General features: G+C 39.8%; 1 protein-coding gene across 6 annotated transcripts in view; it reads left to right on the forward strand.

The window, feature by feature from the left end:
- LOC132402794 (transcriptional-regulating factor 1) overlaps nucleotides 1–27,055 on the forward strand; it is a 260,989-nt gene that overhangs the window by 146,090 nt on the left and 87,844 nt on the right. For all 6 annotated transcript variants that reach the window (XM_059985782.1, XM_059985784.1, XM_059985783.1 and 3 more), the window contains exon 2: nucleotides 25,382–25,500. The gene's annotated coding sequence lies outside the window, so the exon portion shown is untranslated. The remainder of the gene's footprint in view (nucleotides 1–25,381; nucleotides 25,501–27,055) is intronic.

A 27,055-nucleotide genomic window follows, 5' to 3' on the forward strand; every position in this document is an offset into this window, starting at 1 on the left:
TGACACTGAAAATGTGCATAGTTTCCATACTGACCATGAACACAAGGTAATTTCAAGGATTACCTGGCATCTTATTTACAGATACCAGACTCTCAAAGTGTTGCAGATCATCTTCAAGTTTCTTCAAGGTACTTTCTGCAGAGCCGGCGTTTGTGTGGCAGCGTTCATGCAGCAGGGCCTCTTGCAAAACAGCTCACTGAGGGAATAATTTTCTTTGACTATGTGTTAACAAGGCATGGATGCTCATTGTCCATCCTTGATTTCCCTTGAAATGAGGAGGCTGACCTCAAATGTGACATGTAGTTGGGTATAGGCCAGACTAGGTAAGGATAGCATACTGCACAAAATACTGGACCACATTCTAAGCATGCTGTTCAAGATTTCTAGCACAGACCCTGTATTAAGGATAACATACTTCCTTTTTAAAAGACAACTGATTTTTTTATCAGTGATTTAATTTTTTCCAACTATGTGATTGTATCATACTGATCACCAGTCTTTCCCAGCCCCCTCCCCCCAAAAAAATCCTTAATTAAATGAAGAATAAGCTTATTTTCATCTGAATTTAAATTTCAGCTCTGGTCCTGGCCCAATAGCATAACCATGATAGCATTAAACAGTGTTCATTTCACTGTTGTCTGAGAAAAATCATATTTATTGACAAATTGGAATGAGTGCAATGTTTCTGTTAAGTAATGTGCAATTGTATGAAATCAGTAAATAATGACTTTTAATAATTGATCATCAAATTTCTCTCCATCTCCATGAATGAGAGCAAATAGACATACTGTTGTTGATTTCCAAAAAAGAGTTATAGATTCTTCCCATGACAGTAAATAAATGGACTGCTTACATTTTACCAGCTGTTTGAATGTGGTTGTTTATGTTGATAAGTTAATATCAGGTCAAATAACTGTTGATCCATTTGAATTTTCCATGCAAGAAAACGGATTGATTTGTTTAAGTGATCATGATGAAGAGTTGTCAATAAAGTAATAAATAACGCTTTTGGCCATATTTTTGGAATTTTGTTTGTAATGACAAAACATTTTATACCAGCAATTAATAATTAGCTGAATTTTCAATTTATTTAATTTAGGAGCATAGTTAATACTTGACAAAAGAGTTAAAGATATGTCTTAGATTCTGATGGATACTGATATCAAGCAAATCATAACTTGAAGTGCACTGATTCTAAGTAATTCCAAGCACCCAGCTGCCAATTTCTTAATTAAAAGAGGAGCCTTGCAGATTAACATTTGACAGTGGGTTCTTTTTTAATCTGGCAGAGTTAGATAAGGAGATGTACTTGTCTAGTGGATGGGAAGGTATGTGGTGGGAATGTATGTGGTTCTTGTCTGCGTAGTCGTCATGATCCTTTTGATTATCATGCAAGCAAAATAGCCTTTCAACTTGTACGCCAAGTTTTGGTTGTTACATTATCATAAAGTTTTCATTGTATAAAGAAGTGCTGGAGCAAGATCCATTTATTCTCACTTCCACGATTTATGCATATGTAGCGAGAAAATTACACTTGACTGGAACATACTTGGGTTGGTGTGACATTCTTTCTCTCTCTCTCTCTCTCTGTCCCTCCTCCCCCTCTGTCCTCCTCTCCCAATCCAACAATTGATTGCTTTTTACTCTGTTATCCTGAGGAAATTGATGCAGCTTTTCCCTCTGAATCACCACTGGCTTTTATTTGATTTCATTTTCCTAGCAATGTAGTTGACTTTAAATGAAATCTGTGTCTGTGAAATAATTTATTTAATTTTGATAAGGACTTGAGTTTGTTAAGAAGCCCGTAACTGGGTCACTTACCAGCAAAGATAGAGAGGTCCGTTGAAGCCTGATGATACGATTTTTAACAGTATTTATTAGTAAGAATACACAAAAATAATATCAATGCAAACATCCAGATAACATACATCGTCAATACTAAATCTAAAAGTGCGGGTATAATAATAATAAGAAATAAGCTCTATCATTGCCTAGGGAATAATGTATTGTCCAATGGAAATATAAAAGTCACTCAGTTCATGCAGGCTGCAGCCTTTGGGGACCGCTGGGTTTTCAATGGTTGGAGAGAGAGTGAGTTTTGGGAGAAAAACTTGCCAGCTTTCCTTTTATGATTTCGATCCGTCGGGAATCCCGTTGGTGTGGCCGTTCACTCGTGGCCTCTCCTTTAGCTAAAGCCATTCTTCAGTGGCGAGTCCACCAATCCCAGGCAAGGGAAGGACACACACGAGCCCCCCACCGGCTGTCGCTATTAAACACTGTCACGGAATTTCTAGCGTTTCTCCTGGTGCGTCGAAAGGGGTTGTTCCCCAGACCCTCTTTTATCCTTACTCACGGGGTCTCAGATGTCAATCAGGTTGGGATGATGCAATCCCTCAACCAGCCCACTCCCCTGAGGGGCTTCAATGAATAGTACAGTACTCAATACACAATTCTGTCTCCAAGAGACAATAGCCATTATCAGTGGCTTTGTTTTGCTGAGGCCAGGACACATTCCAAACCTTGTGGATTCTCTCTCATTTCCTGGGTCCCAGACCTGAATTAATAGCGATCTTGCAATTCTCAAAAAGGAGGGGGCGACTTTGTACCCTTCGGCCCCTCAGAGTTGTGGCACATTCGTAACAAGTTAAAATCTGACAAGTTTACTATCCATAGCCAAAATAAAAAGTTTTCTTCATTTTCCTTTGTAAATATATATAGGTATATTGCAAAACAATATATTGCTATTAATATTTGTACCTTTGGCAAATTTTCCTGATTCTTAACTGCATTATTTCTGTCATTGTGCTTGACTATTTCTGGCATTAGGGTGTAAGTGATGTCTTAGCCAGATGCTCTCTTGTATTACTGATCTATATTTTAGGTGGTGTGGTAACTAAAGGAGGTGTAAGGCTCTCCTTCTCTTGGTCACCCTTGGCCAAGGTGTAGCACCTGCTTAGCCCCCCTCCCCCCCAACGAAGCCGTAGGAGCAGGTGGTGGATGGTTGTATGAGTAGCTGGTACATATCACATGCCCTGGTTAAACGACCACTGACCACCAGGCAGACAATATCTGAAGAATATTGGTAATTGCTGGGGTCACCCATCTTTTTCTAGAAATCTACAGTATGTTACAGGCACTTCGGCCCACAACGTCGTGCCGACCATGAAACCTACTCTAAAAACTGCCCAGAATTTCCCTGCCACATAGCCCTCTATTTTTCTAAGCTTCGTGTACCTGTTTAAGAGTCTCTTTTAAGAAAAACCCTATTGTAACTGCTTCTATCACTGTCGCTGGCAGTGCATTCCATACACCCACTACTCTCTGTGTTAAGAACGTACCTTTGACATCTCACTACTTCTAAGTACCTTGAAATAATGGCCCCTCATATTAGCTATTTCAGCCCTGGGAAAAAGCCTCTGGCTATCCACACAATTAATGATTCTTATCATCTTATACACCTCTATCAGGTCACCTCTCATCCTCCATCACTCCAAGGAAAAAAGGCTGAGTTCACTCACCTATTCTCATAAGGCAATCCAGGCAACATACTTGTAAATCTCCTTTGCACTTTCTCTATAGTATCCACATCCTTCCTGTAATGAGGTGACCAGAACTTAACTCAGTATTCCAAGTGGGGTCTAACTAAGCTCTTATATAGGTGTAATATTACCTCACAACTCTTGAACTCAATCCCATGGTTGATGAAGACCATCACATCATACGCCTTCTTAACAACACTCACAACCTGTGCAGCAGCTTTGAGTGTTCTACGGACATAGATTCCAAGATCTCGCTGATCTGCAACACTGCCAAGTGTCTTAGCATTAATATTCTGTCTTCAAATTTGATCTACTGAAATGAACCATTTCATACTTAATCTGTGGTGAACTCCATCTCAGCCCAATTTGGCATCCTATCGATGTCACTCTGTAACCTCTGAAACCCTCCAGACTATCCACAGCACCCCCAACTTCTGTGTCATCAGCAAACTTATTAACCCACCCTTCTACTTCTTTATCCCAGGTCATTTATAAAAATCACAGAGAGCAGGGGTCCCAGAACAGATCCCTGCGGAACACCACTGGTCACCGACTCCATACAGAATACGAACCATCCACAACCACACTTTGCTTTCTGTGAGCAAGCAATTTCTGGATCCACAAAGCAAGGCTTCCTTGGATCCCATGCCTCATTACTTTCTGAATGAGCCTTGCATGGGGAACCTTGTAAAAAGCCTTACTGAAATCCATATGTACTATATCCACTGCTCTACCTTCATCAATGTGTTTTGTTTCATCCTCTAAAGAATTCAATCAAGTTCGTAAGGCATGGCCTGCCCTTGACAAAACCATGCTAACTATCCCCAATCAGATTATGTCTCTCCAAATGCTCATAATTTCTGCCTCTCAAGATCTCCCAACAACTTGCCCACCACTGAAGTAAAACTCACTGGTCTTTATTTTCCTGTGTTATCGCTACTCCCCTTCTTGAACAAGGGAACAATATTTGCAACCTTCCAATCCTCTGGTATGTCTTCTGCCCCTATTGATGATGCAGTGATCATTGCCAGAGGCTGAGTAATCTCCTCCCTTGCTTCCCACAGTAGCCTGGGGTATATCTCGTCCAGTCCTGGCGACTTATCTAACTTAATACCTTTCAACAGTTACAGCACATCCTATTTCTTAACATCTGTACACTCAAGCATTTCAGTCTGCTGTAAGTCATCTCCACAATTGCCAAAATCCTTTTCACTGGTGAATACTGAAGCAAAGTATTCATTAGGTATCTCTGCTACCTCCTCTGGCTCCATGCACATGTTTCCACAATTGCACTTGATTGGTCCTATTCTCAATTGATTTATCCTCTTGCTCTTCACGTACACGCAGAATGCCTTGGGGTTTTCTTTAATCCTGCTTGCCAAGGTCTTCTCATGGCCCTTTCAGCTCTTCTAATTTCATTCTTGAGCTCCTTCCAGGCACTCTTGTAATTTTCTATAGCTCTAACAGTATCCACTTTCTTGAACCTTATTGTAAGCTTTTCTTCTTAACTAGATTTTCAACATCCTCTGTACACCATGCTCTTCTACTTTACCATCATTTCCTGGCCTCAATGGATCTTATATATATGCAGAATGCTATGCACATTTGACACATTTCTGCTGTGCATGTCCTTGAGAACATCTGCTCCTAATTTATGTTTCCAAGTTCTTGCCTAATCGCATCATATTTTCCCAACCCCAATTAAATGTTTCCCCAGATTGTCAGCTCCAATCCCTCTCTGGCACTATGGTAAAGAAGATAGAGTTGTGATCCGTACCTCCAAAATGCACTCCCACCGAGAGAGCTGACACCTGACCAGGTTCAATTCCCAATACCAGATCAAGTATTCCTCCAGTTAGCTTATCTACATATTGCATCAGGAAACCTTCCTGAACATACCTAACAAATTCCACCCTATCTAAACCCTTTGCTCTAAGGAGATGCCAGTCAGTATTAAGAAAGTTAAATCACCCATCACAACAATCCTATTATTATTTCACCAGAATCTGCTTCCCTATCTACTCCTCAATGTCTCTGTTACTACTGGGGGTGGCGGGCGGATTCTATTAAAGCACCCAGTAGAGTTATTTCCCCCTTCTTGTTTCTGACTTCCACCCATAATGACTCAGTAGACATTCCCTCCATGACTTCCTCCTTTGCTTCAGTCGTGATACAATTCCTGATTAGCAATGCCACTCCCTAACCTCTTTTGCCTCCCACCCTGTCCTTTTTAAAACATCTAAAGCTTGGCACACTCAGCACCATTTCTGCCCCTGAGACATCAAAGTCTCTGTAATGGCCACAGCATCATAGTTACATGTATTGATCCATGCTCTAAATTCATCTGCCTTGTTTAAGATACTCCTTGCATTAAAATAGACACTCCTCAAACCATCTGGCTGAGTGCATCTTTGTTCTATCATCTGCTTATCCTCCTCACAAACTTCCTACAAGCTGACTCTACTTGTGCACCAACACCCCATCCTCTGCCTCTTTATTTTGTTTCCCACCCTCCTGCAAATCTAGTTTAAATCCTCCCCAAAGCTCATCTCCCTCCCACAATATTGGTTCCCCTGCAGTTCAAGTGCAACCTGTCCCACTTGTATAGGTCACTCCTTCCCCAGATAAAGCTCCATTGATCCAAGAACTTGAAACCCTGCCCCCCGCACCATCCACTCATTCACCTGCACTATCTTCCTGTTCTGACCTTCCCTAGCTCGTGGCACTGAGTGTAATCCGGAGGATACCACTTTGTAAAGACGCTGCCCAGAGGAAGGCAATGGCAAACCACTTCTGTTGCTAAAATTTGCCAAGAACAGTCATGGTCATAGAAAGGCCATGATCACCCACATCATACGCCACAGCACTGAACAACGACGATGATGAATCTTTATTTAGATTTGTGCTGAGGGAGAGAAAAAAGTTTATTAATTTAGGGCATCGTAAAGTGCTTTAGTAAAGTGCAATTTGAAGTGTAGCATTTCTTATTGTGCAAGCATGTTCCCAACCTTAGCAATGGACTTACAACCTACAATCAGGTTAGTAAATAACTCCTCAATTAACATCTTTGTTTTTCCTGTTCATGTGTGTCTGCTGGTTAAGACTTTTTTAGATCAATCTTGCAGTCTATTTTCATTGGTGGTACACCTTTTTTTCCTAGTTTCTATTGAATCTGTTGTGCCAATATCAGATTCTTTCTGGAATATTGGTAACTTGATGTTTTAATCTTCCCTGCGTGATCTAATTATGTAAATTAGCATTAGCTGCCTCAAATCCCCTTTCCCTTACTTCTGTAGCATAGAAAAGGAAGCCTTTAATATAAGATTTTATCTGTTCATCCTCTGGGTTTTTGTGGCTTCCTTCTTGACCTTTGCAAACCCATAAAGCGATGATGAGGAATTTAAGTTGTTCTCTTCATTGTTCAAGTTCCCCAAAAACACCACTAAGACAATGGTTTGTTACTGGATGATAAGAATTTCTGTAACTACTTGAAAAAAGAGGTAGCCAAGCATGACTTTGTTCTTTAGAAACTGAGTCTGAAGAATTGATCATAGAAGGCAGATTAATTAAGCAGGTATTTTACTTCATCTTCACAAGAGAGGATGCAAATAATATCCCAATAATTATGTAAATTGGGAATTTGAAGAGAAGGAAGAAGTTGGGAAAATAACATTCAGCAGTGCAGTCATACTAAGCAAATTGTGGGAGCTGTAGGCTGTTGCATTCCAGATGTAGACAAACAACATCTTAGTTTCTTAAGTAGCTAAGGAAATTGATTTAATTTCCTAAAAAGCCATAAATTTTGAGTTGTTTCTGTAAGATTCAAATCGAGCTATTGTAGTTCGTTTATTGAAAAAGAGAGAGAAAGCTGCAAACCAGCTAACTTTAACATCTGCTGTAGGGAAAATGTTTCTAACTTTTATTAGAGCCACTATGGCAGAGAAATTGGCAAACATTTGCATGGTTTTGTTGAGAAATTACATTGAACTTATTTATTAGGATTTTTAAAAAAAAACTAACCTGCTGCAAATAAAGAGAATTAATTGATGTAGTATACTTAGATTTTCACAAAGCATTTGATAAAGCTGGTAAAGTCCCAAAAGTAATTGCAGAAGATCGTAGTGTAGAGCTAACACATCAGAGTGGATAGCAGACCATCCAGCAAAAAGCTGTAAATTGGGATTAATTAACTTTTCTCAGTTGACAGAATGTAAGATAATGTTCCCCAAAGACATGGTGAGGCATCAAACTGTTATAATTTTTAAGTGACTTGGATGAAGGATCTGAAGGCATCATTGCTGTTATAATGATAGGTAAACACAGCCTATGAATAGGATATAAGGGTTTTGCAGATGGAGCATAATGTAAAAACAGGAAAATATATTCATTTTGGCAGGAATAATAAAGAAGCATATTGTATGGTAAAATATTGTAGAGCTCTGAGTTGCAGAGGTCTATAGATGTTCTAGTGACAAGGTATACACAAGATACAGCAAGAAGTTCAGAAAGCTTTAGAATATTTCTGTTTATTATGAGGGCAGTGTATTGCAAAGTATTTTAACAAGTTATTTTGGGTATTGGTGAAACAACATGTGGAGTCTTGTGTTTGCTCTTGGTCTCCTTATGATAGTAAGGATGTTAATATATTGAAAGTAATTAAGAGAAGGTTTACTTAGGTGAGTACTTGAAAGGGGCAAGTTGTTTTATGTAGAAGAGTTGAGCTTTTATCTACTTGTGTTCAGAAAAGTCCAGGGAATTGGAGTGAAATATTCATGGTTCTAAGGGGTCATGACATGGATCTGAAGAGGATTTTCATCATGTGGGAGAATCTAGAACCAGCACTTATTGTTCAGAAATAAGCAATTGCCCCGTAACGACAAAATTGAGTGTATGAAACTCTCTTCCAGACAGAGTAGTGTAGGCAGAGTCTTTGAATTTCTTTATTGGACAAAAAGGTACAGTAAGTAAGTAAGGAAAGAATTGGGAGTTGAAGTTGCAGTCAGATCATTTATGATCTTACTGAATGTGGGTTAGGCTTGTGGGTCCAGGTGGCCCATTTCTGTTTCTAAATGGTGTCTTTGTATGCTCTTCCTGAGAATATTTTGCCTAACGAAAGAAATGAATTTGGTTTTGGACAAGAAGGCCTTAAGTTATGCAGGTATATGCACATTTGATGGGAAAATATTAAAACAGGTTAACTATAAGGAAGCAAAATTTTATGTGGGTATCAAAGTGAGGGAATCTCTTGAGTTTATGGAGTGATGAAGCCCTTCAACATTTTATCTGGAGTTTATCTGAACTGTAGAATTATATTTTCCTCTTCCACCTTCAATTTTTTTAGTTTACAGTTGAATCTGCAAGATCACATTTTAAGATCTTCATAGCTTCCATCTCATCATTCTATTTTAGTCAAAATTAGTATTAATAAAAGCAAGCATTTTGAAGGGAAAATGAGTAACAGCTGAGAACGAGTAAAATTAATTTCACATGGATAGTACAATCTTCTCCCAATGCTTTAAAAAGAGATGAGCAGAAACCCCTAAAAACAAAATATGTTATCGAATAATAAAATTATTTGGTAGAATTAGCTTATTGAACGGTTCAGTTGTTTAATTAAATGGGTTAGCAGGTTCATGATTTGTGTTTTATAACAGCTATTTACCCCATTTTTTGCATTGTCATGGGAACCATTTGTCACTAAGCAACTACCTTCAGTCAGCAGAGAGGTAGCCTGATTACTCAAAACAATAATACTCCAAAGCCAGTTGATGCCAAGTGTATGGCAGGGCAAGCTGCATTTGGATTCTTTCTGTGGTTGAATCTTCAATCCTCAAGTTGGGAGACTGGTGTGCTACAGCATCTTCTTGCAGGTTGTTCACAGCAGAAATAATTCTGTCCGTCTCACATGAGAAAGATGCATAAAACCAGAATGCATGGTGATTTCACAAATGTGAAGATTTTACACAGGTAAACTTTGAGAATCAATTATTATAAAGCTTGGGAATTTATTGGACTGTCTGTGAAGTATGGCACAAAGAATAAAACCATTGCTAATATCTGAGCTGTGTTTTTACTTGGCTAATTGTAGCAGAGCAGCTCAGTGGAATACAGACTCCACATGTTTACTCTTAGGTTGCACAGGATTTTCATAATAATTCAGTTGGAGATTTACAACCTGAAATTTAATTGGCAGAAGCATCTTGAATATGAACATAAATTGGTGATGAGCAGTTTGTAGGGCTGTGTGTTCAGCTCATGAGCAGGCTGGTAGTTGAGGTTTTAGTTGGATTATCAAGGTTGATCCACTTAGTATTTGGGTTGAAAGAGGAATTCTTGCTCATTCGTTGCCTAAAATTGGATGGGATAACAGCGTTGGTTAGATTTGTGCTGGAGAGGTAATGAGAAGGTTTTCTCCATAGACCTGAAAGTTTGAAATGTGTATTTTATAAACAGCTTTCAAAATATCAAGTTGAGTTTATTGTCATATGCACAAGTGTGTACTCTGTGCACTCTGTAACCATGGGTCATCTCATATTATTGTATAGCTGGAGAAATTTGGCTTACTTGCCACCTTTGCAATGATTTTTGGAGATGCTTAACTCAGTGTATTTTGCTGACTTTGCCATGAGTCATTTTCTAAATTAAAATAATAGTGGAAATAAACCTTGAGGTACTCAAGAGCTGATCGTGTAGAAATTTGGAAAAAAATGCCTTAAATCCACACTGCCGGGCAAAAGAAAAGAATACTTATTGACAAGTTAAGTAGCCAGTAAATGAATTTCGCCAAGGGTGGAGAATTGCTTCAGTTTGGAGTACTTCTTGCTTGACACAGCATATTGCATTTCTGTTATGAGTTGACCTACTTGCTAGATTGTGAGAAGTCAAACACTATCCAACAAAGGGCAATGGGTAAGCATCAAAAATGACACAAATTTGCTTTTGTGACATAGCTTGCACTGTCATAAAAAGACCAGAAGACAGCCATAGGAGCAGAATTTGGCCCGTCATGTCTGCTCCACCATTCACTTATGGCTGATTTATTTTCCCATTCTTCTGCCTTCTCCCTGTAACTTTTGATGTCCTTATTGATCAAAAACCTATCAACCTCTGCTTTAATAACTTGGTCTCCACAGTTGTCTGTGGCAGTGAAGAGCATTAAGTACATCCTATTCTAAAGCAATGTGAATTATATAATTGATTTTCCATGTGAATATGAATGAATCTCATTGCACCAAATGTTTAAAAATACTTCTGAAGGTTTTAGGCATGATGGATTGTGGATTTCTCCTGTAGTTTTCAACCTTGTAAATTCCATATTGATCATGTCATCTAGGAACACTTATGTTACATTGAAGTATTTTCCCATTAGAATAGCAAGCTGATGGGCAATATACTACCCAACATTGTAATTTGCTTATTTCCTCAAATATGGCTGGAAGAATGTTTCCTCAGTAGACATCTTGTTCCAGTCCCCTTTTGGAGAATTATTTGTCTTAATGAAATAAGAGAAAGTTGGTGGGAATAGAAGTAGGTAAAAAATGCTTCCTCTTCAGACACTAGGTAGATTGAAACTTCTGAAAATATTGTAGAATTTTAAGCCATAGCTCTGTGCATCGATGAGCCCAGAAATTGCCAAAGGAAGAGCATTTAGAAACAGGCTGTGTTTCTTTAATTGAACAGCTGTGATAGTTCCAATTAATGAATCTTCCAATGAAAACATGGTGGCTGATTAGAAGGAATCCTGCCTGATAAAGTATAATTCTTAATTTCTCTAACTTCCAGTGTCAGTTGTGAAGTTATTAAAAACTTCATATGCTAAGCCTAATGTTGAATTTTGTGTTTTATCATTGCAGTTAGTTATGTATGATTATGCAACATTGCAAATTAGCCATGTTTTATTTCTAATTCACCTCCTTCCTCATATCTATTCAGGGCTCCTAAAGGCCTTCCAGATGAGGCACTTCACCTCTTTAAAATGCTGAGGTCGTCTATTGAGTCCGGTGCTCTCAATGCAGCCTCCTCTATATTGATGAGACCCGTTGAAAATTGATTAACTGCTTCGTTGACCATCTCCACTCCATCTGCCAAAAGCAGAACTTCCCGGTGGCTAAACATTTTAATTCTGATTCCCATTCCTGTTCTGACTTGTAAGTCCGTGGCCTCCTTTTGTGCCACGATGAGGCCATCCTGAGGATGGATGAGCAACATACCGTATTCTGTCTGGGTAACCTCCAACCTGATGACATGGATATTGATTTCTCCTTCTGCTCTTCTCTTTTTCTCTTTTTTATTCCCTTCCCAGTTTCTAATATTCCCCACTGTAGCCTCTTACGTTTTTGCACTTGCCTATCACCTCCCCTGGTGCCTCCAACCCACTCCTTCCTTTTCTTCTATGGTCCGCTCTCCTCTCCTATCAGATTCCTTCCTCTCCAACTCTTTATCTTTTCTGCCTACACAGCTTTACCTACCCCCTTCCAGCTATCCTCCTTCCCCTCCCCCTCCCCCCACCTTTTTATTCTGGCATCTTCCTCCTTTCTATTCAGCGCTGAAGAAGGGTCTCAGCCCAAAACGTCGACTGATTGTAGATCGCCATGTGTGCTGCCTGACTTGCTGATTTCCTCCAGCATTTTGTGTGTGTTGTTTTGGATTTCAATCACCTGCAGAATTTCTCATGCTTTTCTTCCCCCAAGCGCCAATTGGCTGCTCATCAAAGCTATTGCACTGCCTTCTGTCCTCAAGTAGTGAACCTGATTGAAGTCCTCTCCTCTCCAAACTTCTGATGTCCCAAGTGGCTGCTGGTCCAAGATGGTGTTTGAGCTGAGCTTAGCTACATAGTCATGGGTGTAGAGAGAGTAGTGCATTTGGCTAATGACACATCCTTGAGGTGTGCCAGTGTTGATTGTCAGTGAGGAGAGATGGTATTTCCGATTGGCATGGACTGTGGTCTCCCTGTGAGGAAGTCAAGGGTCCAGTTTCAGAGAGAGGTACAGAGGCTTGGGTTTTGGAGCTTGCTGATTAGTAAGGTGGTGTTGCATTGCTGAGCTGTAATCAATAAACTAATGACATAGGTGTTAATATTATTGAAATAATCTTTGGCCATTTAATGTAAACCTGTTGTGGCGGTAGACAAATTGCAGAGGGTCCAGGTCCTTGCTCAGGCTAGAGTACATATTGTACCAATGGTACCCGTAGCCCAGCACACCTTCCCTGTTTCAATTGCTGTCAGTCATTGTAATTTTATTTGTCTTACAATTATTTAAGTGGACCCAATGGCAAAAAATGATTTCTTTTGCAATGCTGACATTAGAACTATGTAATTCAGACTGCATTTAACCTTGCTTTTCCTCTTCACATTGCTTTGATGTTTGAGAATGAATGTGGCAAGTGGCATTACTTTGATTGTCACCCTAACTGAATAACTAATCTTGGGTTTGGCAAATCCAGTGCCCCATTTAGTTTTGATGAATTCCAGTGATTTTCAGTCACCCTTCCTGGAGGATTCATGTGTGTAGGCTTTGTGGGCCTTAGTTTAAATGGAATGGCCATCAAGGTTCAAGGAACATTTATAGAGTGCTTTCACGAAAAATTTTGTATGTAGCCATAATAATGGTGAAGATCATCTGTTCTCAGATAAAAATCTCAGTTCTTCATGTGCGAAACATAATTTTGAGTTCAAACATCATGGAAATGGTGCTTACTATGTGCCTTGTCCCACCATGTTACTTTAGAAAATAGGCAGCACTAACATGGAAGTTCAGTATGCATTTGCTAAATTAATTTTTTCAGCCTTTTATTTTAAAGAACAGCTTGAAACTTTGATTCCCATCATTCTTTAAACTCTTCATGCTTCTAGAAACATTTCCAACTGTTGGACTTTTTGCCTTGTGTGTGCAATGTGTACTTTTCGAATGTCCAAATAAAAATTTTGTGTTGTGTGCATAATTATGCATTGATTATTCTTTCACTTGAGCTTGCAGTTACTGTTCCCTTTTCCCACTTTCTCCGGTTTCTCACTCCTTCCTGAAGATGGTAGCTGTAAGTGGAGTCCAATTTCATTGCTGTGGGAATGTGTAATCTTTCTCAAATAGATATTCTTGCTATTTGGGCCCAGGCTAGGGCATCTTGCGCTTACTGCAGACTGTCACTATTGTGCCTTCAGTGAACATCTTATGAACTTTGGCTAGTTTTAAATTCGCAATGTCTTTTCATGATAAACAAAGCTTCTCAAAATTACAAACTATTGTGAAGCTTTTGCTGTTAAATTGAGTATATTCAGGCCCATTAAATAGCGTTCCTATTGAAGTCTTTGTGGCAAATATAGTTTTGAGACAAGAAATAAGTCTGAGGTTTGCAAATCAATTCTGTTTTCCTCTTTTCCATAGTATGACTTTCAAGCTCCAACTGTTTGTCACATAACTCCTGTTGTTGAGTGATGCTGTAACAAAAGTGCATGGGGAAAGGCCATCATAGATTGGGTGTTGTGTAATAGCCCATATCTTATTAGAGAACTTAACGTAAAGGAACCCTTAGTAGACAGTTATAATATTATGATTGAGTTCATACTGCAGTTTGAGAGGGAGAAACATAAGTCATGCGTATCTGTATCGCAGTGGAATAAAGGGAATACAGAGGCATGAGAGAGGAACTTGCCCTGGTGATTTGGAGGAGGGTACTGGCAGGAGTGATGGCAGAGCAGAGATGGCTGAAGTTTCTGGGAATAATTCATAAAGTGCAGGATAGATAAGTCCTACAGAGGAAGAAGTTCTCAAATGGCTGACAAAGGGAGTTAAGGACTGCATAAAAGCCAAGGAAAGGGTATATAAGGTAACAAAACTGAGTGAGAAGTTGAATGATTGGAAACCTTTTAAAATCCAACAAAAGGCAACTGAAAAAAGCTTTAAGAAGGAAAAAGATGAAATATCAGGGCAGACTAGCCAATAATATAAAGCAGGATACTAGGTTTTTTCAGTTGTATAAAGAGTAACAGGGAGGTGAGGGTTGTTACTGGACCACTGGAAAATGATGCTGGTGAGCTAGTAATGGGGGAAGGGGAAACAAAGAAATGACAGATGAACTTCAATGGTACTTTACATCTGTCTTCACTGTGAAAGACACAAGCAGTTTGCCAGAGGTTTGTTGAGTGTCAGGGAGCAGCAGTGAGTGCCATTGCTATTACAAAGGAAAAAGTGCAATACATACTCAAAGGTCTTAAGGTGGATTAGTCACCTGGGCCAGATGGACTGCATCTCAGAGTCCTGAGAGTGGTGGCTGAAGAGATAACAAATACATTGGTCATGATCTTTCAAGAATCACTTGATTCTGGCATGGTCCTGAAGGACTGGAAGATTGCAAATGTCCCTCCATTCTTTAAGAAGGGAGGAAGTGAAAGAAAGGAAATTATAGGCCAGTTAGCCTAACCTCAGTGGTTGGGAGAGTGTTGGAGTCTATTATTAAGGATGATGTTTCGAGATACTTGAAGACTAATGATAAAATAAGTCAAAGCCAGCTTAGTTTCTGTAAAGGGAAAACTTCCCTGGCAAATCTGTTAGAGTTCTTCAAGGAGGTAACAAGCAGGGTAGACAAAGGAGAGGAAGTGGATGTCATTTACTTGGTTTTTCAGAAGGCATTTGATAAGGTACCACATATGAGGCTGCTTAAAATATAAAATCCTGTGGCAATACATGAGAGATACTGACATGGATAGCGGAATGGCTGATGGGCAGGAGGCAGTGAGTGGGAATAAAAGGGGCCTTTTCTGGTTGGCTGTCCGTGACTAGTGGTGTTCCTCAGGGGTCAATATTAGGACTGCTGCTTTTCACATTGTTTTTCAGTGATTTAGATAATGGAATTGATGGCTTTTTGCCAAAGTTTGCAGATGATACAAAGATAAGTGGAGTAGTAGGCAGTGCCGAGAAAGCAATGTGATTGCAGCAGGACTTAGACAAATTGGAAGAATGGGCAAAAAAGTGGCAGATGGAATACAGTGTTGGGAAATGTATAATAGTTTATTTTGGTAAAAGGAACAATAGTGTGAAATATTATCTAAATGGAGAGAAGGTCCAAACATCAGAGCTGCAGAGTCGTAGGAGTCCTCGTGCAAGACTCCCAGAAGATAAATTACAGGTTGAGTCTGTGGTAATAAAGGCAAATGCAATGTTGGCATTTATTTCAAAGGCAATAGAGTATAAAAGCAGGGAAATAATGTTGAGTTTTTTAAGACAATAGTTAAGCCACACTTTTTTTGAGTATTATCAAGTTTTGGGCCCTATATTTCAGAAAGGATGTGTTATCATTGGAGAGAGTCCAGAGGAGGTTCATGAGGATGATCCTGGGAATGAAGGGATTGACATAAGAGGAGAGTTTGACAGTTTTGGGCTTGTACTCGAATTTAGAAGAATGTTTGGGGATCTCATTGAAACTTACTAAAGTGTTGAAAGGACTAGATATGGTGGATGTGGAGAGGAAATATCCAGAACTAGAGGGCACAGCCTCAACTTTGAGGGGCAATCCTTTAGAACAAAGGTAAGGAGAAATTTTTTTAGCTAGAATGTAGTAAATCTGTGGAATGCTCTGCCACAGCCTGTGGTGGAGGCCAAATCAGTGCGTATATTTAAGATGGAAGTTGACCATTTCCTGATTGGTCAGGGCATCAAAGGATATGGCGAGAAGGCAGGTGCATGGAGTTGAGTGGGATCTGGGATCAGCCATGATGGAGTAGCGCAGCAGACTGGATGGGCTGAATGGTTCAATTCTGCCCCTATCCTAATTATGGTCTTATGGAGTCTGCTCCGCCATTTCACCATGGCTGATCCATTTTCCCTCTCAGCCCCAATCACCTGCCTTTTCCCTGTATCCCTTCATGGCCTGACTTATCAAGAATCTATCGACCTCTGCCTTAAATATAACCAGTGACTTATCCTCCACAGCTGCCTGTGGCAATAGATTCCACAGATCTACCACTCTGGCTAAAGAAATTCCTCCTCATCTCCATTGTAAACAGATGCCTCTTTACTATGAAGCTGTGTCCTCTGCACTTAGACTCCCCCACCATAGGAAAAATCCTCTCCATATCCACTCTATTGTGGCCTGTCTAAATCCATCTGCAGCTTCTCTGCTTCCTCAAAGCTACCTACCTATCCATCTATCTTTGTATCGTCTGCAAACTTAGCAACAAAGCCATCAATTCTGTCATTCAGATTATTGACATATAACATAAAAAGAAACGGTCCCCAGCACAGATGTTTGTAGGACATGCTCGTCACTGGCAGCCAATCAGAAAAGGCTCCCTTTATTCCCACACTTTGACTCCTGCCAGTCAGCCACTGCTCTCTCCATGTAATAGATTTTCCTTCTATCTTTCCTGTAATGCCATTGTTGTGCAGCTTCATGTGTAGCACCTGTCAAAGGTGTTGTCAAGGGGCAAATTTTAACATTGCTATTCCTTTTGTGTTGTGAAGCAGAACTGATTAAATCACAGATCTCTCAACTTCCATCGCTTCTATCAGTTGTGATCTGCATTTGCTCAGAAAACAGGCAGTGAATGCATCTTTTACAATAAAATTGACATAATTGTAAAGAATGATTCCATCTTTCTTTAATTATGTGCTATGCAAATATCCTTATTTATAATTTGTGTTGATCAAAGAACTTGTCAGCAGTTGATATATTAAATGTATTGCTTGCAAATTCTAAATATTGATAAGCAAACCATATATAAGTGGAAAGTCAGTAGTGTGAATGTTGCTAGTAACTTGTGTTTTGTGCCTGTGGTGCGTAGAAATAAAATTTTGAAAAGTCTCAGGTTAGAAATGTATACATTGGTTTATGTATTAAGAGCAAAACCATACAAAAAAACAGTTAATATGTCACAGTTCACTATTTGTTTTTTTTATGTGAAGCATTTCTGCTCAAGAGGTTACAGGTTCTTCTGAATGAAAGGTGTGATTTTATGGTCAAACCACAGGAGTGTCCTTGGTATTGCATTCATTCTCATGGGTAGATGAACCACATGCTGGAAGTCAGTAAGAGTTAAATAACTTTTTTGAATCAGTGAATGAGGTTTAAAAAGGTCAAGAAGCAGGGTGGTGATGGTTTGGCATAATAGGTTGAATTCCTAATTGTGATTTATTAATGTAATTCTTCACCCACAAACCACAGACAAATGATGCACGATGAATATTTCTGTTGGTACTATGTTGCCCTGTTGTTCTTGCTGTCCATGAGGATATTAGTAACAATACCAGTTTCAGGGTCTTCCTGCAGTTAAATATGAATTCCTAACCTGGTGCTACAATGTGGAGTCTAGTGTAATAGCCATCTTCCTTTGATAATCAGGTTTTATATCCTTACTTTACAAAGCACAAGTAACAAATGGGTTCTGTTTTTATAGATATTCATAAGTTGATTTTGACCATAAGTCATAAAATACACAAATATTAAGTGGTAACGATGCCTCCTCAGTATTGTAATGAATGACATCAAATGCACATAAGGCTGGTCAACGACTAATAGTGGAAATTTTCTTGAGTGTTACCCAGACTAATAATTTTAAAGCAAAGACTTAACTAGCATTAATTTCTTGATTTTCGTACAGCATGGCAGTAGCCAAGCATCCCATATGAATCAACAGCTCTAAGATCACATCGGCAAATTTGGAAGTCCCTGTGCCCTCTTTCAAATTGTGCAATTTAGTTTTTCCTGTGAAATACTTCATTTAATAAGATGCCATGAAGCCAATCTCCAATTTCTCACCTATATAATGTTAGGCCCATTCCTCTGTCAAAAGAGTCAACATTTTCAAGGTAATTGGAAGTTGTAATACAGTAATGAATGTTATGGTATGATCCCGTGTATTATGCTTGGCACCGAACCACAATTAATTCTGGTATGTTTCACGTTCTGGCAATAAAGTGCTTTTGGTTCTGAAAGGGCAGGCACATCCATAGAGTACCTGTTCACAGGATGTTCTGTAGCCTTTGATGCTTGTAATAAGCTTTTTCTGAAAGATAATTTGGATTCTGTCCATCGAGATTCTTTTCATTTACTATTTTGAATTATACCAATTGTATATTCACCTGACCTTGCTGTGGAGGGAGGTGGATATATAAGGTACAAAGACATCATTATTCAAGACTGTTTATTCCCATTCTTGAATACACAAGTGTAAACGAGATCAAAATGATCGTTCCTCAGGATCCAATGCAGCAATGAACACACAATAAGTATAAAGAACATATTGAACAATCAAATAAATATAAATATGGTACAGAAGTTTTGTGTATGTGCATGATTGTGTGTAAATAAAAAATTACATGAAGCACAGGTTATCTGTACATAAGGTGCGGACACGATTATTGAGGGGATGGTGTGGTGTGATGGGTTCGGTTATTGGGTTAATGTGTTGATCAGACTGATGGCTTGGGAGAAGTAACTGCTTTTGATCCTAATGGTCCAAGTATTGATGTATATGCCTCGTCCCTGATGGGAGTGGGGCAAACAGTGCATGAGCAGGGTTGGTTGGATTCCTAATGATATTGCTAGTCTTTTTCTGGCACCACTCTAGTATGTATGTCCTTGATGCTGGGTAGCTTCTGCCAGTGATGCATTGGACAGTTTTAATACCCGTTGTCCTCTTGTCCGTCACTTGCTCCAGAGCTAAGGAGGCAATCAAGACTTGGCCACAGACTGATGTTACATACAGATAATCTTCAGCAGATTTATTTACCCCAGGACCTTAGTGAAGCCAGTGGTTTTTACAATATCTGTGATTTCATGGTTATCTTTACTGACTTTAGCTTTATCTTAAATTCCATATCTTTAAGTTACTTGAATTTATCTAATTGTTGATTACAGAGATTTCATGTGAACATTATTAGTGACTCTGCTTAAATAGAGCTAGTTAACTAGTGTCATTCTTGGACGACTGAGATCATGAGGTGCAATGCTAATTAAGGTTCTTGATGTTTTCATTTCCCTTTACTGGGTCTCGTATTATATTTTGCTGGATGGATTATGTTGTGTATGATTGGCACTCTGTGTATTAACTCATGTAAATGAATTCATATCATTTTCTACCTCCAACATTATGGCTCTGCACTGCAGTAGGAGGTTTGAGGTTCTGCATTCAAAATAGGTTCAGTTTCTATGATCTTCACAGCCAATCCCAAGTATGTAGGTCATCAGATCAGTGGGATTTATCCACATTTATGTTAGGGTTTTGCCTGTGAAAGTGGTGGATACTAAGAATATTCAAAGCTGAGCAATAAACAATCCACTAGAGGAACTCAGCAGGTCCAGCAGCATTTGTGGGAATGCAGGAATTGTCAACGTTTTGAGTTAAAACCCTTCATCAACACTAAGACCAGAGAAGGGGAGATGAATGGTATGAAGAGGAGAATGGGAGTGCAGAAGAATGTCCCAGAAGTGATTGGGAAGTGATGAAGAATGGGCGGATTGAGCCAGATAGGAAAGGGGAAGTGGTGGAGATGGGAGAAGAGGTACATCAATGATAGATGGAGCCATACATAAAATGGAGGAAACAGAGCCAGGTCATGGGGAGGGGAGGGTGAAGATGAGATAGGCAGGAACATAAAGGGCCTGTGTAAACAGTGCTAAAATCTGATAACACACACAGAATGCTGGTGGAATGCAGCAGGCCAGGCAGCATCTATAGGAAGAAGTACAGTCGACGTTTCGGGCCGAGACCCTTCATCAAGACTGATAAGTTGGGAAGGATATAAAGGGAGCTGTTGGGGAGATGTGAAAAGCAGGTGGGCCGGGTGAAATGCGTGGGTAGTAGATAGATTCTTTCAACAGGATATTTCCTCTCTCTCCTCTCTCAGTCCTGATATAAGGTTTTGACGGAAGTTCCAGCAGATTGTTTGTTGTTCCAGATTCCAGCATCTGAGACTCGTATATCTCCGGATTCAAAACTGAGATAGATTGTTTAGAACAGCTATTGGAACTGCTGTTTTCCAGTTCCAGTGACCCATATTCAATCCTGACATTTGGTGCTGCTGGTATGGACTTTGATCTCTCCCTGTAGCTGTATGGATTTCTTCTGTGTATTCTAATTGTGTTACACATCCAAAAGACACTGATATTGTTAGATAAATTGTTCTATATAAATTGCCCCTAGAGCTTTGGTGAGTGATGGAATTTGAGGAGAAATTGATGGGAAATCAGATTCAGGTTGAATGTCATTGGCATATATCATGAAAATTGTTTTGTGCCAACATTTAAATTAAATCAGTAGTGCAACAAGAGAGCAAAAATAGTGAGGTAGTGTAAAAGACAAGAGAATAAAAATGGGGTGAGTATAAATTGGTGCTCAATGCTTGCTATGGACTCAGTGGGTCACAAGATTTATTTTGGTGCTGTTTGACTGACACCGAGGCAAAAAAACAGCAGTGATCTTACAGAGTGACAGGGGTTGAATGGTCTTTTACTGCTTCTACTTATAGTCTATTAAATCTTTTTGAAAAACATTCTCATTTGTTGACTATTTTGGAATTCCCTGCCAGGTCCACCCATCATATTGGGAACATATGATTAGGTTCCTGCAGATTGGCAAAATCCCTGATCAATTTAGCCATTAATCATTTGCACATCCACAGGTAAAACTTTTCTTGAGAATATTTTACTGTAAGGAATTGCCATTAAATGAAAAATATGGGAAAAGTAGCAGATAATTCATAAACTGCAAGTTCCGAGAAACAACAGTAGAAAATCTGCTTCCAGGAGTGTTAGATAAGGAATGCGTATTCCCGGGACACCAAGGATGAATTGGAAACAGGTGAAAAGGAGTAGGAGTAGTCAAGCAAGCCCTCAAAGCTCAGAGTAAATTTATTATCAATGTAGATATGTCACCATATACAACACTGAGTTTATTTTCTTGTGGGCATACTCAATAAATCCAGAACAGAAAAATAACCATAATAGAATCGATGAAAGACCACTCCACCTTGGGCATTCAAACAGCGTGCAAAAGATAACAAACTATTTACAAAAAGAAAGAAAGTAATAATAATAAATAAATGAATAAACAATAAATTTTCAGGACATAAAATGAAGAGTCCTTTAAAGTGAGTCCATATGTTGTGGGAACTTTTCAGTGCTGGGGCTAGAGAAGTTAAGTGAAGTTATCTCCTTTGTTTCAAGTGCCTGATAGTTGAGGGGTACTAACTGTTCCTGAACCTGATGGTGAGAATCCTGAGGCTCCTGTACTTTCTTCCTGTTGGGAGATGCAGGAAGAGAGCATGACCTGGGTGGTGGGGGTCCCTGATGATGGATGCTGCTTTCCTGTGATATCACTCATGTAGGTGTGCTCATTGGTGATGAGGGCTTTACCTGTGATAGACTGGGCTATATCCACTACTTTTTGTAGTATTTTCCATTAAAGGCATTTGTCAAAGTTTTAGATGTCACACTGAATCTTTGCAAACTTCTAAGGAAGTAGACGCTGCCATGCTTTCAACATAATTGCATGCTGGTTCTAGAACAGGTCCTTTAAAATGGTAACACCAAGAGGACTGGCTCATAAATCTTCAGATTCCTCCTCCTGAAGTCGATAATCAGCACCTTGCTCTTGCTGACATTATTGTTACGGCACCACTCAGCTAGATTTTCAATCTCCCTCTTATATGCTGATTCATCGTCACCTTTGATTCAGCCTATGATAGTTGTGTCATCAGCAAACTTGAATATGGCATTGGAGCTGTGCTCAGCCACACAGTCATAAGTGTAAAGTTGTAGAGAAGGTGGCTAACCTCAGAGTCTTGGGATGCACCTGTGCTGATGGAGATTGTGAAGGAAATGTTGTTGCCAATCTAAACTGACCTGGGGTAGCAAGTGAAGAAAGTGAGGATCTTATTGCACAAGGAGATATTAAGGTCAAGGTCTTAAAACTTATTAATTAGTTTTGAGGGGATGATCTTATTGAACGCCAAGCTGCAGTCAATAAAGAATGGCCTCATTTATGTATCTTTGCTGTTCAGATGTCCCTGGGTTGAGTGAATAGCGAATGAAATAATATCTGCTCTGGACCTGTTGAGCTGGTAGGCACATTGAAGTGGATCTAAGTAGCTTCTCAGGCAGAAGTTGAGATCATCAACCTCTCAAAGCACTTCATCACTGTGGATGTAAATGCTACTGGGCAATAGTCATTGAGGCAGTTTACCACGTTCTCCTTGGGCACCAGTATAGGTGAAGTCTGCTTGAAGCAGGTGGGTACCTCAGACTATTGAAGTGAGAGGTTAAGGACTCTAGCCAGTTGATTGCACAGGTTTTTAGTACGGATTGATCCTAAAGTAGGCATTTCCGATGATATAGCTGCCCCCTGGTGCTACATTGTGTGGCAGCATAAGCCTTCACAATAGTCTTTGTCCTGGAAATGAAGCTGGAAATGTCTTCAGCATCAGTTGTGCTGCTGGCTGAGCCACAACTACTGTTAAAGAATTACAAAGTTAGAGAAGGTGAACCACTAATGGAAAATGCTGAAAATACTCAGCAGACCAGGCAGCATCTGTAGAAAAAGAAAGTTACCATTTCAGAGTTCTGTCTACGTGCGTTTAATAAAATTGTGAGGGAATTCTACTGTAATCTCTGGATGAGGATCACAAACTTGGGTGTCTGTCACATGATTTGGATAAATTGTATGATAATATGAGTCTAAATATAGACCTTACATATTGTGCCTCCATCATAGGCATTGCTCCCTATCATTGAGCATACTTTCAAAAGGTGGTGGTGTCATTTTGACCCTCACCATCTGGGGTGTCTCCTCTTCTCATTATTATCATCAGGGAGAATGTACAAGAGTCTGAATATGCACACAATCTTTTAGGAACAGCTTCTTCCTCTTTTCAATAAGTTTACCAAGTGGTCCAGGAACTCTTGAATACTACCTCATGACGCAACTCACACAAAATGTTGGAGGAACTCAGCAGGTCAGGCAGCATCTGTGGAAATTAATAAACAGTTGATGTTTCGGCCCCAGACCCTTCTTCAAGACTGGAAGGAAGGGGGAAGACAGCAGTAAAGTAATGTGGAGGGAGAGCAATAGCTCAAAGGCAATAAGTGAAGCCATTTGGGTGGGAAAAGTAAAGGGTTGGAGAAGAAGGATTCTCATAGAAGAGGAAAGTGGAATATGAGAGAAAGGGAAGAAGGAAGAGCACCAGGGCAGGAGAGGAAAAGAGGTAAGAGGCCAGAGTGAGGAATAGAATAAGAGGAAAGGGGGAGGGAAATTTTTACTGGAAGGATAAATCGATGTTCATGCCATCAGTTTGGAGGCTACCCAAATGGAATATGAGGCATTGCTCCACCACCCTGAGAGTGGCTTCATCATTGCAGAGGAAGAGGCTATAGAGTGATGATATTGGAATGGGGATAGGAATTAAAATGATTGGCTGCTGGGAAACTCCACACTTGGCAGATGGAGCAGAGTGGTTGACAAAGCGACCCCCCCCCATCAAATTACATCCTGTTTCACTAGTGTAGAGGAGGTTCCATCAGGAGCACCAGATGCAGTAGATAACCCCAATAGATATGCAGGTGAAGTGTCGCCTCACCTGGCAGGACTGTTTGGCACCCTGAATAGAGGTAAGGGAGGAGGTAAAAGAGCAGCTGCTGCATTTTGGTTACTTGCAGGGGTATGTGTCAGGAGGGAGATTAGTGGGAAGGGACGAACGGACAAAGAATCATGGAGGGAGCGATCCCTATGGAAAACAGAGAGTGTGGGGGGCAGAGTAAAGATGAGTCTGGTGGTAAGATCCCTTTGAAGATGGTGGAAGAGGCACCAATACAGTCGTAAATGTAGCACAGGAAGAGCACTAGGCTAGGAATATGGACTATTCTATGTAGCCAATGTAAAGTCAAGCATAGCTGGGGCCCATACTCATCCCCATGGCCACCCCTCAAGTCTGGAGAAAGTAGGATGAGTGAAAAGGGAAATTGTTGAGGGTGAAGACTAGCTGCCAGACGGAGAACGGTGTGGGTGGAGGACACTGGTTGGGTCTTCTGTTGGGGAAAAAAAGGCAGAAAGCTTTAAGACCTTCTTGATGGAGGATAGAAGTGTATAGGTATTGGACATCCATGGTGAAGATGAGGGGGTCAGGGCAGGGAATTGAAAGTTGTTGAGGAGATCAAGGGCATGTGAAGTGTAACAGATGTAGGTTGGAAGAAACTGAACCAAGAGGGATAAAGTAGAGTTGAGGTTTGCAGACATGAGTTCAGTGGGGCAGGAGCAGGTAGAGACAATGGGTCTACTAAGACAGTCAGGTTTGTACCTCATGATTCCTTCTTTGCACTATTCATTTATTTTGTTATTGTAACAAAGTATTTTTTTACATCTTACACTGTATTGCTGCCAGAAAACAACAAATTTCATGATATATGAAGGTGATAATAAATGTGGTTCTGATTCTGATACTAAGGGGTGAATTTATGACAATAACCTGGACTGTTCATAAGTTGGAAATGAACACATACCATGTTTAATGTCCAAAGTGTTTGTTGAATGTACAGGCTCTGAGTTGGTTGTACGTTCATAACCTGGGATGGCCCATATTTAATTTGGGAAAATGACCCACTCGTATATACAATACATGCAAATTGCATAGAACTCTATCTAGTTAACTGTTGTAAGGTATAAGGTTAATTTTAATCATGTTTTCCTGTTACTACCTGTGAGTTAATTATTTAAATGTCCAGAGTTTTTAATTGGTCTCCATGCAATTTATAGTTTTTGCCTCTTAATTGCCTGCTGGGCTGCCTTTGTCCATTTTGTGTTCTGGAATGTATATCCATAGCCTACCAATTTAAATAATCTTCTAATTTTATTGCAGGCAATGTTAGCTCTTCAATGTGAACTAAATGCCAAGCAACATCCTCGCATTACTAGAGGACATCCATCTATTTCTCATCAACTTTGCCAACAAAGCCAGCATGAAAGACACACCAGTTAGTAAGTAATTTGATTAATACCATTGAATAATGTTACGAACCCCATAACTGGGTTACTTACCAGCAAAGATAGAGGTGTCCATTGGAGTCTGGTGATACTATTTTTAACAGTATTTATTAGCAAAACTACGTAAAATAATATCAATGCAAATACAGATAATATACATCGTCAATACTAAACCTAAAAGTGCAGGTATAATAATAATTAATTAGAAATAAGCTCCATCGTTGTCTAGGGGATAATGAATTGTCCGATGGAGATATAAAGTTCGTTTCAGTTCACACAGGCTGCCGTCGTTTGTTTGTCGCTGTGTTGCAATTGTTGGAGAGAAAGAGAGATAGAAGAATGGGAACAGTTACCGCTAAGTGTTTTGCCAACCTTCCTTTATGATTTTGATCCGTTGGTGTCTCGTTGTTGTGGCCGTTCAAGTGTGACCTCTCCTTTAGCTAAACTGTTCTTCCGTGATGAGCCCGCCACCCAGGCAAGGGAGGACACACACAAGCTCTCACCGGCTTCGCTATAAAATGCTGTCACTGGATTTCTAGCGTTTCTCCTGTTGTGTCTATGGGGTGTTCCCCAGACCCGTCTTTTATCCTCATTCACGGGGTCACAGATGTCAATCAGGTTGGGATGATGCAATCCCTCAACCAGACCATTCTGGTTGTCCCCTGAGGGGTTTCAATGAATAGTACAGTACTCAATACACAATTCCTTCTCCAAGAGACAATAGCAGTAATCAGTGGTTCCGTTCCGCTTGTGTCAGGAGTCATTCCAAACCTTGTGTATTCTGCGTCTCTCTCTCTCTCTCTCTCACATTATTAACATGATGTGTATCTCTCTCATTTCTTGGGTCTCAGACCCAAAATAATAGCGATCCTGCAATTCTCAAAAAGGAGGGGGCGACTTTGCACCCTTCGGCCTCTCAGAGTTGCTCCACATTCGTAACAATAATATTCTGCAAGATTTCTCAGTTAAAGTAATATGCTGTCTCACGTTGTGTGGGGAAAAGCCTGTCCTTTTCAAGGAGAAAAGAATCCTATATAATTCAATTTTCTGTTTGACCCCAACTACACTCACTCCCCTGTTTTCATTTGAATTAATAGGATATTCATCAGTTATACAAATAGACTGGATGATTTTAAATATGCCAAAGAAGTGCATTTATACATTTGTGGAACAATTCAAACCTTTTCAAAATGTTCCAAAGTACTTCATAGCCAATGAATTGCATTTTGAAGTGTCAGTACAGCAGCAGTATTAAGCATGCAGAAGTCGTTTCTATGTGGCAATCTGACACAAACAGCAACCCTGACTTGATAACTAGTTTTACAAGAGTTGTTTGTGGGATTAATATTCTCCAGGATTCCTGATAAATTGCCTTCATCTTTGGATTATTCTCATGGGAAACTCCAATCAGCCTTAGAGACAGTCAACTGTGCTATTTAGCATCTCACCCAGAAGGTGCCTCAGTAGTGCTTTTGATGGTCAGTCTAGATTTTAATGCCCAAGCCATTAGAGTGCTACATGAACGTATAACCTTTTGATTAAGAAGCAA

Source organism: Hypanus sabinus, chromosome 12 (genome assembly GCF_030144855.1).
Source record: "Hypanus sabinus isolate sHypSab1 chromosome 12, sHypSab1.hap1, whole genome shotgun sequence".
Lineage (NCBI taxonomy): Eukaryota > Metazoa > Chordata > Chondrichthyes > Myliobatiformes > Dasyatidae > Hypanus > Hypanus sabinus.